Source organism: Thunnus maccoyii, chromosome 18 (genome assembly GCF_910596095.1).
Source record: "Thunnus maccoyii chromosome 18, fThuMac1.1, whole genome shotgun sequence".
In the NCBI taxonomy this organism is placed as follows: Eukaryota; Metazoa; Chordata; class Actinopteri; order Scombriformes; family Scombridae; genus Thunnus; species Thunnus maccoyii.
The window spans coordinates 25,448,972-25,457,277 of NC_056550.1; the positions used below are offsets into that span (position 1 = coordinate 25,448,972).

The 8,306-nt window shown below is 39.6% G+C and overlaps 1 long non-coding RNA gene across 4 annotated transcripts; it reads left to right on the forward strand.

Moving 5' to 3' along the window:
- Positions 1-1,229: 1,229 nt before the first annotated feature.
- On the forward strand, positions 1,230-7,831 carry LOC121885028. 4 transcript variants are annotated; one of them, XR_006092442.1, is made up of 5 exons: positions 1,230-2,769; positions 3,394-3,470; positions 3,576-3,728; positions 4,301-7,017; positions 7,522-7,831. It is a non-coding gene; the product is annotated as an uncharacterized LOC121885028 (long non-coding RNA). The 4 variants fall into 4 exon arrangements; XR_006092443.1 differs by having other exon boundaries at positions 1,230-1,847; positions 2,493-2,769; positions 4,301-7,831; XR_006092441.1 differs by having other exon boundaries at positions 4,301-7,831.
- Positions 7,832-8,306: the final 475 nt, after the last annotated feature.

Genomic DNA, 8,306 nt, shown 5'->3' on the forward strand with positions numbered 1-8,306 from the left:
TGAGTTGGAATTCAAATGAAGGTTATGAGTCAGACGAGGGGATGAAGGCATGTGGGTGATGGAAGTGTTGCAGTGCATGAGCGTGCTGTCATTGTAATTCAGGGGAATGGTTGCAGGCTGGTCGCCCTGTTAACAGGAGGATGTGACATTTTCAATTTTGGTTTATTATTTTGCTGCACAAGCAACTTGCAACAAGAACATTTTTATCCCAGTTAACACCTTAGTATCACTGTCTGTGCTTCTACATGAAAGCAGTTAACTGTTAAGACAACAACATGCTTCTGAAGGTGTCTAAAGGTATTTCTTGGAGGGCAATAGATAAGGCCGGCGACTTTCTATGCTTTTCTTATTGTCAACAAATCTCATGTGCAGAGCCAAACCAACAATGAAGTGATCTACTTACAAGTGTTTATCCAAAGCCTGATATATCTTATACCACTGTGTCGTAGACCTCTGTTGTCCAAAAATGATTAAAAACATATTAGTGAGCCACACCGCTGCACCAGGTGACATGTTCTTTCATCACCGGCTCCACAGACCAATAACAGCAATCATATCTTACATGTGGGAACACGATTCTGTTTATAGAGCTTTGCTAGCTTGTTGTGCTACATATCACCACCTCTTGACTTTGTACTACATTGTAAATTTCTCAAGGAACTTCAGTACAAAGTCAAGAGGTGGTGATATGTAGCACAACAAGCTAGCGAACCTCTAAACAGAACTGCGTTCCCGCCATAGACTGTGTAAAAATATGGACATAGTTACCGTGACGTCACCCGTTGGTTTCTGAAGAGCGGTTTTGAAGCTCAAAGAGAGCCGCTCCGGCCGTCGCCATCTTGGCAGTGTGTGACTCTGCCTAACTCCCATCCAACCACCCAACCACCTAGCGGCTGGCGGACCTGTCACTCAAAGCAGCCATGTCCTTCATTATGCATAACTTTACGGCTTAATAAAATTTAAACAGTTGAGTTAAAAAAAAAAAATTCATCCCCTGTACAGTTGTCATGAAAGGGGATATTAGCTATAGAGACCAAAACCGTTTTTTGTACCAGGCTGTAAACATGTTTATTTCTGCTGTAAAGTTGGGCATTTTAACATGGGGGTCTATGGGGATTGACTCGCTTTTGGAGCCTCAAGTGGTCGTTCAAGGAACTGCAGTTTTTGGCTTCATTTTACAGCTCCGGAGGTTGCTGCTTGGTTCCTGCACATGCTCAGTGGCGTCTACCGCATGTGAAATTTGTTGACAGTAAGAGAAATATAGAAAATCGCCAGCCATATCCTTTAACTCCCATTGTGGCTGATGACATAAAATGAGCTTGAGCCTGAAATTGAACATGTCACATGATTTTCATTCAACATTAAATTCACATTCTCTCTAACCTCTCCTCACACTCTCCTGAAGGGAAACGTAAAGAGGAAAGTCAGCAGCTTCCTCTCCGTACTCATTTCCCTCGGATATATCTGAGGGATCAGAAGGTGCAGCAGATTTATGGCTCCCTAGACTTGCGGTGACCAATCTGATTCAGCAGATAATTGCTGAGTATGAGCTGTTATCAACTGGACAACCAAGGTGCCTTGATTTATTACCCAGATTCTCAGGTTAACTTCATCAGGCGAGCTGTCAGAGCGAGAGAGAACAAGAGGAAGAGAACAAAGCGGTGCAGTCCGGTTCTGCTGGAACAGTGTAGAAATGCAGCTGCTGGCGTGAGAGGTTGTTCAGCTCTCAGCGGTTGTAAATAAAAAGCAATTAACTATATGGATTCATGCCAAAATGCATGAAAAAAAAGGTAAAATTTCACTGTTACGGCATATCAACAACTGAAGTAAAGTCTAAAAGATATTCAGTAAGTATATAAATATGACAATGTTTGGTCAACAACAATTAACAGCATAATCAGTGAGTGTGTTGGGAAATGTTTTTATTAAATTATCTCTCATGTTTTGGTTTGGAAGCATATTTTGTCAGCTTATTAAAAAGGTAAAGTATATATCTGGGAATTACATTTAAAGAATAATTCAATATCAGGTAATTCAGCTGCAACAACACCAGCATGGTAGCTACCAGCTTCTTGAATAAATACCTGTGGATGCAGGTCCAGCAGGATGATAGTAAACTAGGGCTGTGCACTTTGACTCATGCTTTTTATATTACCTGAATAATGTCCATCATTGTTTCACTCATGCAAGAGTTCCTGCCATCATCATTGTACATCTATACATTATATAGCCATTTGCACACAAACATCTAAGCATATTTTTTTTGTTTTTAGCTGTTCTGTATGCTACTGTCTCATATATTTACAGTATATTAGAGCTTTACAATGTCCATATTCACTTCCTGTTTTGCATCCTTGTGTTCCACATTTCATATCTCATGTTCATATTTATTCACAGCATTGTACATACATTTTGATCTTTTGCCTAAATCTGCTATTGTTAAATGTTTGTGTACTTTTTTTCCTACTTCATGTTACTTTCATTATACACAGTGCACGGAGATGCCAGCTAAGACATCATCATCAAATTTAGCAAAATCATTAAAAGGTGACGTATCATATTCTGAGATCTCTACTGGAATATCTTTGCGTGATTTACAGTTCAGAAAAACTCCTTTTATGCAGCCCCTCAGTTCAGCCTCTGTCTGAAACAGGCTGTTTTAGTTCCTGTGTCTTTAAGGCCTGCCTCCCGATGAGCACACTCTGTTCTGATTGGTCAGCTTCAGGGAGGACGGCTGTTTACGAACATCATGACAGGAAGGAAGTAGAGGTAACTTTGCAAATGAAGCGTTCATAGCAGGCTTTTGACTACAGGGAGCATTTCTACATACATTCACCTCAAGTTTTGGAACTTTGACCATGTTTAACATAAACATACAACATCATAACAATATATAAAAGTGATAAAATCACATATAAGCTATAAGATATGTTCCCTATAAATTTGTGTACAAGTATTTAAATTTTATTGCAGTTCTTGTTGTCTGGGAGTTTTGGTGGTTTATGTTGAAAGTATTTTGCAACCAGTGGTAGGAAGTTAGTAGGGAATATAAAAAAAATGAATATCTTTTTGGGGGTGTCATCCAATGTTTATCTGCACTAGAGATGAATGAGTTTCTCTGTGGCCCATGACCCAACGTTCCACCATATTTTTCTATCAAATGTGGTTAATACTGTATTTTTGAGAGGCTGTGTCCCGCTCACTGAAAGAGACAGACAGACACAATTGAAAACATAACAGAACTCTTTGGTAGATTTAATAAATTTAATTTTAAACGTTTGTTTTGCAGCTTTGAGAGATATATAAAGGCTTGACAACAACATGTATTTTTGCACGTTGTTCCCAGTGTGATGGTCCAGTGTGTGCATGTGACTCAAAGTGTATTTTTTGCAGAGAGAAGAACGGCTAAAGGGAACTGATGTTGTGTGGGTGGAAAATGACATCAACAGCCTTTTCAAGGACATCCCAAGGTAACCAGGGAGCTCACACTCCTCTGTACATCTCTGCTCCATTTGCCATAGGCCACAACGGAGAGCTCTCTCACCATTATCTCTCTCCTTCCACTATGACGACAGGCTCTTTAAAATGCCACCCACAAGGGCCAAAAGATGATTGCCGGAATGCGATTGGCTCTGCCGGGCAGGCTGGTTGCTATGGAGTAGCTAGGTTTTCAAAAGGCTGATTTTCATACGTCTCGAGGATGTAGTGACGCCTGTATGGAAAGACTGGTAGGTGATTTGTCATATGTCTCTTAAATTAGAGGCAGATCAGATTAAAGTTTAATGAATTTTAATGATCGCTGTGAGGAAAATGGGTCACTTTGGCTGCAAATAGTCATAGGACACAAAGAAAAATTGGAGAGCAAACAGAGGTTGCTGTATGTGCTGTTAACATTCAATATTGAAAATGGAAATTCTTCAAATGAAATGTATAAAAAGGTTATGGATGACAGCATGAAAAGGGTATGTAAAAAATATCATTAAGCAGATAAAGAAGAAACATTGTAAAGGAAAAAAGTAAAAATACACCAAAAATAAGACGTATGTGCATTATGAAATGAGTTAAAACATTCAAACATATATTAAAATATACATTTAAAGAACATCTGACAATTAAGAAATCAGTAACTGAGAACAATGAGACAATTTTGGACCGTTTGTGCTGATGTCTCGCTCTTAAATGCCAAATAAGACAACACTCTCCGCATGGTTCGATACCAAAATGGTTTCCTGGGATTTATTTAATATTTTGTACACTGTGAAAAATGTTAGAATATCATTTAGTGGTTTTTTTTTTTCAGTGATCAGATGGTATCTGGCAACAGCTGGAGTACATCGGAGATAAAAAGCACTTGTCATGATTTTTTTTTTTCTGCTTTTCCATCTGTTGAGCTCCAAAATGTGAATCCCATTACTGGCAAACTTTCCATCATGTTTATTAAAATATGCACTTGAATTCTTTGTTGTTCAAAAACCAAAAACATTTTTTAAAAAAGAGCAGTACCTGGTTTACATGGAGCCTTTTTATTCCACTAATAATATGAGTAAGACCCCAGTCAGAGTAAATAAAGTGTCATTTTACACCTTAATCAGAAACAAATCATATTTTGTTGAAAAGTGGTGATTTAAACCTTGTTATAATTAAAGATTAAAGAATTATTCATCTTTTCGTTCACTATATTTACACTCTGCACTCTACACTCTCTCACTGTCTGGTATATATGTAATCTATATCTCTCATCATCCTGTCTGGTGCTTCTTTCCTCAGGGGGGAAACATCTTTGAATGGGTGAAGTTCACTAGTTTTGAGAGATAAATACAATACCTGCCTCCTGTTCAATACCTCCAGCAGTTTATTCCAATAAAAATATTGTTTCAGTACAAAATAAGATCAGTAAACCAGTAACAGTGCCAAGTGCTTGAAGCAGGTAGATCATTTTTTAATGCTTCTGTAAACACTTTCATGGGAACTGCCAATAGGATTGATTACATCTTATTTTAATTCTTAAAAAATCAGGTTGTGGGTTTCAGAGCCTCAGACTTGATGTATGATGTCAGACTGAAGTTGTGAAAAAGAAAACTTTAGGCTGGACTCATGGACTCGTCTGCTTTAAGACTCGACTGACTTGAGACTTAAGAGCAAAAAGTCGCAGAAGCTCACACTGAAACCACACACTTTATGTACTTAAGTTCTAGTCCTATTTAGACTTTTCATATTGTGCCAATGATTTAAGTATCTGTCATGGTTCTGTCACAGTCTGGCTCTCTGCCCCACCTCCAGTCCACCAGAGGCCCTTTGGACTTTTCTCCCTGTTTGTTTAGACTGGGCTGAATGGGAGAAGGCTTATTTGAGTTCTTAATTTAGTTGCCTTTACTAGTTAGTCTCTCACTTTCCCTCCTTTGCCCGTCTACACACCTGCCCTGTATCAGCCTCGTCAGCCTATCAGCTCCCTGCCTGTTCTGAGTTTGGTCACCTGTTCCTCATTCCCTCATTAGTTCAGTTTGTATTTTAGCCCTGGTTTTCAGTTCAGTCTACATAAAGATAATTCTTCAGTTTCTGTGCCTGATGTCTCTGCATTTGGGTCCACCTGCTCTGCTCCACCTAACAACAACCAAACTTTCCCCCCCATTACATTCATCAAGGGACTTCATCCCAATCTATATCTTATCAAGTATCTTGTCTGTCATTGAGTCCCACTGTAAACACATGATGAATTTGATATCTAGAAATGAGTGTATCTTGAAACAAGAAAGAATACATCATGCAGCTGCACAAGAAGAATATTTTGAGAAGAGTTAAACTTGATTGTTGAGAGTACTTGAAACAAGTTGACTTGGTGTGAATTTTTTTCGTGTCTTAAGAAAATAAAGCCTTAAAAACTTTACAACAATTAGTCGTAATAAAAAAGATAATTTTTTGCAGCGCTCAACAGCAGAAGATCCAAACCAGCCCATAATCTCTAGTGAAACAAGGAAAACAACTTAAGTCAAAAAGGGAGAAATCAAAGACAGATCTCCCCTCCTCAGATGACTGGAGGTGAAACAGAAGCTGTAGACAACAATGAACAATTCAGGGTAGAAGTTATCTACGACTCCCGAGATGCATTTCTATATTGATGTTGGTGTCTGGTGATCGGGTGGTGAGACCAGGTAGGGGTGGGTTTTGGGGGGTTTTGGTATCTTGGGCTGCTTGGAGGATGTAAACAGAGGATGAACCTGCAGGGCAACAACCAGCTCTGTAAGCTGAGCATCCAGAGACCTGAGAGACTTACCTCTACTACTACAAGACTCAAAGACATCTCCAAAATGTTCAGTTTTACTGCAGAGTGTAGAAGTTACTCAGGCATGTTAACACTGACCTCGGCCTTGTTGCCAACACTGTACGTACTGTAATGAACTACTCTATCAAAAGTATCTTAATAATTTAGGAACTAAACTGCACTACACTCCTCCACGTTGTAAAATCCATTATACTTGTTGATTATCTACTAATTAGAGAGTAAATGTTGCCTAAGACACCGAGGCGGTAAATACGGACAGTGGTGCCATGCATGTGGAATTGATTTTCCTGCTCTCAATCTCTAAAGGATAACAGTGAAGATGAATTATTCAGAAAGTCCACACCTCTCAATGGATGGCTGACCTTTAGCTGTGCTTGTTAGTACCTGACTGATAAACTCTGAGCTTTCACAGGCCTCCAAAAAAAGAAAGAAAGAAAGAGAAAGAAAGAGTCACAGGGTGAAATATGAAATGTGAAATTATAACTGAAGTGAGATTGTCCGTTCTCGTCCGTGTACATTCGTTTTGGCAGGTTGCGGAAAACTCAATTTGCCATGAAAATCTGCATCACATTACATCTGGCCGATTGTAAACTCATTACTCAGATGCAAATTGAGGCAAATGAAATTAAGATCCATACCGGCAGAATATTTCCCACAAATGAAGCGGTGACATCGTTTGCGTTTTTTTTTTATGCCGTCGGACATCGATCCGGTCGGAGAAACGCGTCTACCTGGAGGTAAATGTTCCTATAAGCTAAAGACTCATTTCAAACTCCATTTGTGAAACAAAACGGAGCACTTAAATTGGAGTCATTTGTGTGTTTTTTACATCGAAGAGGCTTGTTCTTTTATCCCATAAACTCCCCGGCCATGTCGATATAGATTTTATTGTTCCTCTGTTACAGCTCTGTGCAGTGTGCAGTGTAGAAAAACGTTAGTGTGTCTCTCTAGATAGCCTGAATTGCAATATTCCCGCCATCAATCTGAAAGAGAATAAAACATTTGCCCACTACTCATGGTTCCCTTTCCAAGTATAATTCCCAGACTGCTGTATGTATAAATTTCAATGGCACCATCTTTCTTTCATGCATATTTGAGAAGAGGAAAGGGATCCAAAGGCCAGTGATACTTTGATCGTTCGGTGGTTTGTTTGTTTGTTTTTTTTTTGCTTTTCTGAAGCCTGATTCTCTATTTTTCCTCCTCTTTACTTTGAATTGATAAACCATCTGCTCCCATGACAGTTCAGAGCAGAGTGTCATCAACCGCAGCGTGCAGATCCTCGCAGATGCTGCTGTCAGACTGCCAGCCGGAGAGCCAGAGACATGTCCTACTGCAGACTGTGTGTGTGTGTGTGTGTGTGTGTTTACCAGAAAACACTTTCTGGCATCTTGTGAGTGGGTGCACAACCTCAACAAACACAGACCTGTTCACCTCTTTAAGTATCTTTTACCTTCTTTAAAGGTATTTTATAAGAATAATGTTTGCTGATAAGAGAATATGGCTTGCAATTTTCTATATTTTCTTTATTGTCAATAAATCTCATGTGCAGAGCCAAACCAACAATGACCTCATCCTACTTACAAGTATAGTGTGTATATGTGTGTGTGTGTGTGTGTGTGTGTGTGTGTGTGTGTGTGTGTCCAAAGCCTGATATATCTTATTCCTGGGTGTCATACACTTCTGTTGTTATCCAAAAACTATTAAAAACATGTCAATGAGACACGCCGCTACACTGGGTGACATGTTTCTTCATCCCTGAGGACAGTAGTTATCATAGCTTGTTCAGAAACGGTAACCTGACGCGCCAGATGGTTTGTTGTTCCACAGAACTTTCTGAGTTGTCGTCCTTGGAAACTGTTTGGAAAAGGGCAGGTACTCTCAAAAAAATACTTGGCAGGTGATTGGATGAACCATCTGTCTGTTACTGTCTTACCTTGCGAGGCAGCTGGATTCATGAGATCACGCGAGAGGATGCTGATTGGCCCGAACCACCGGCGGTACGGACACAGTCGCATAACGATGGCCG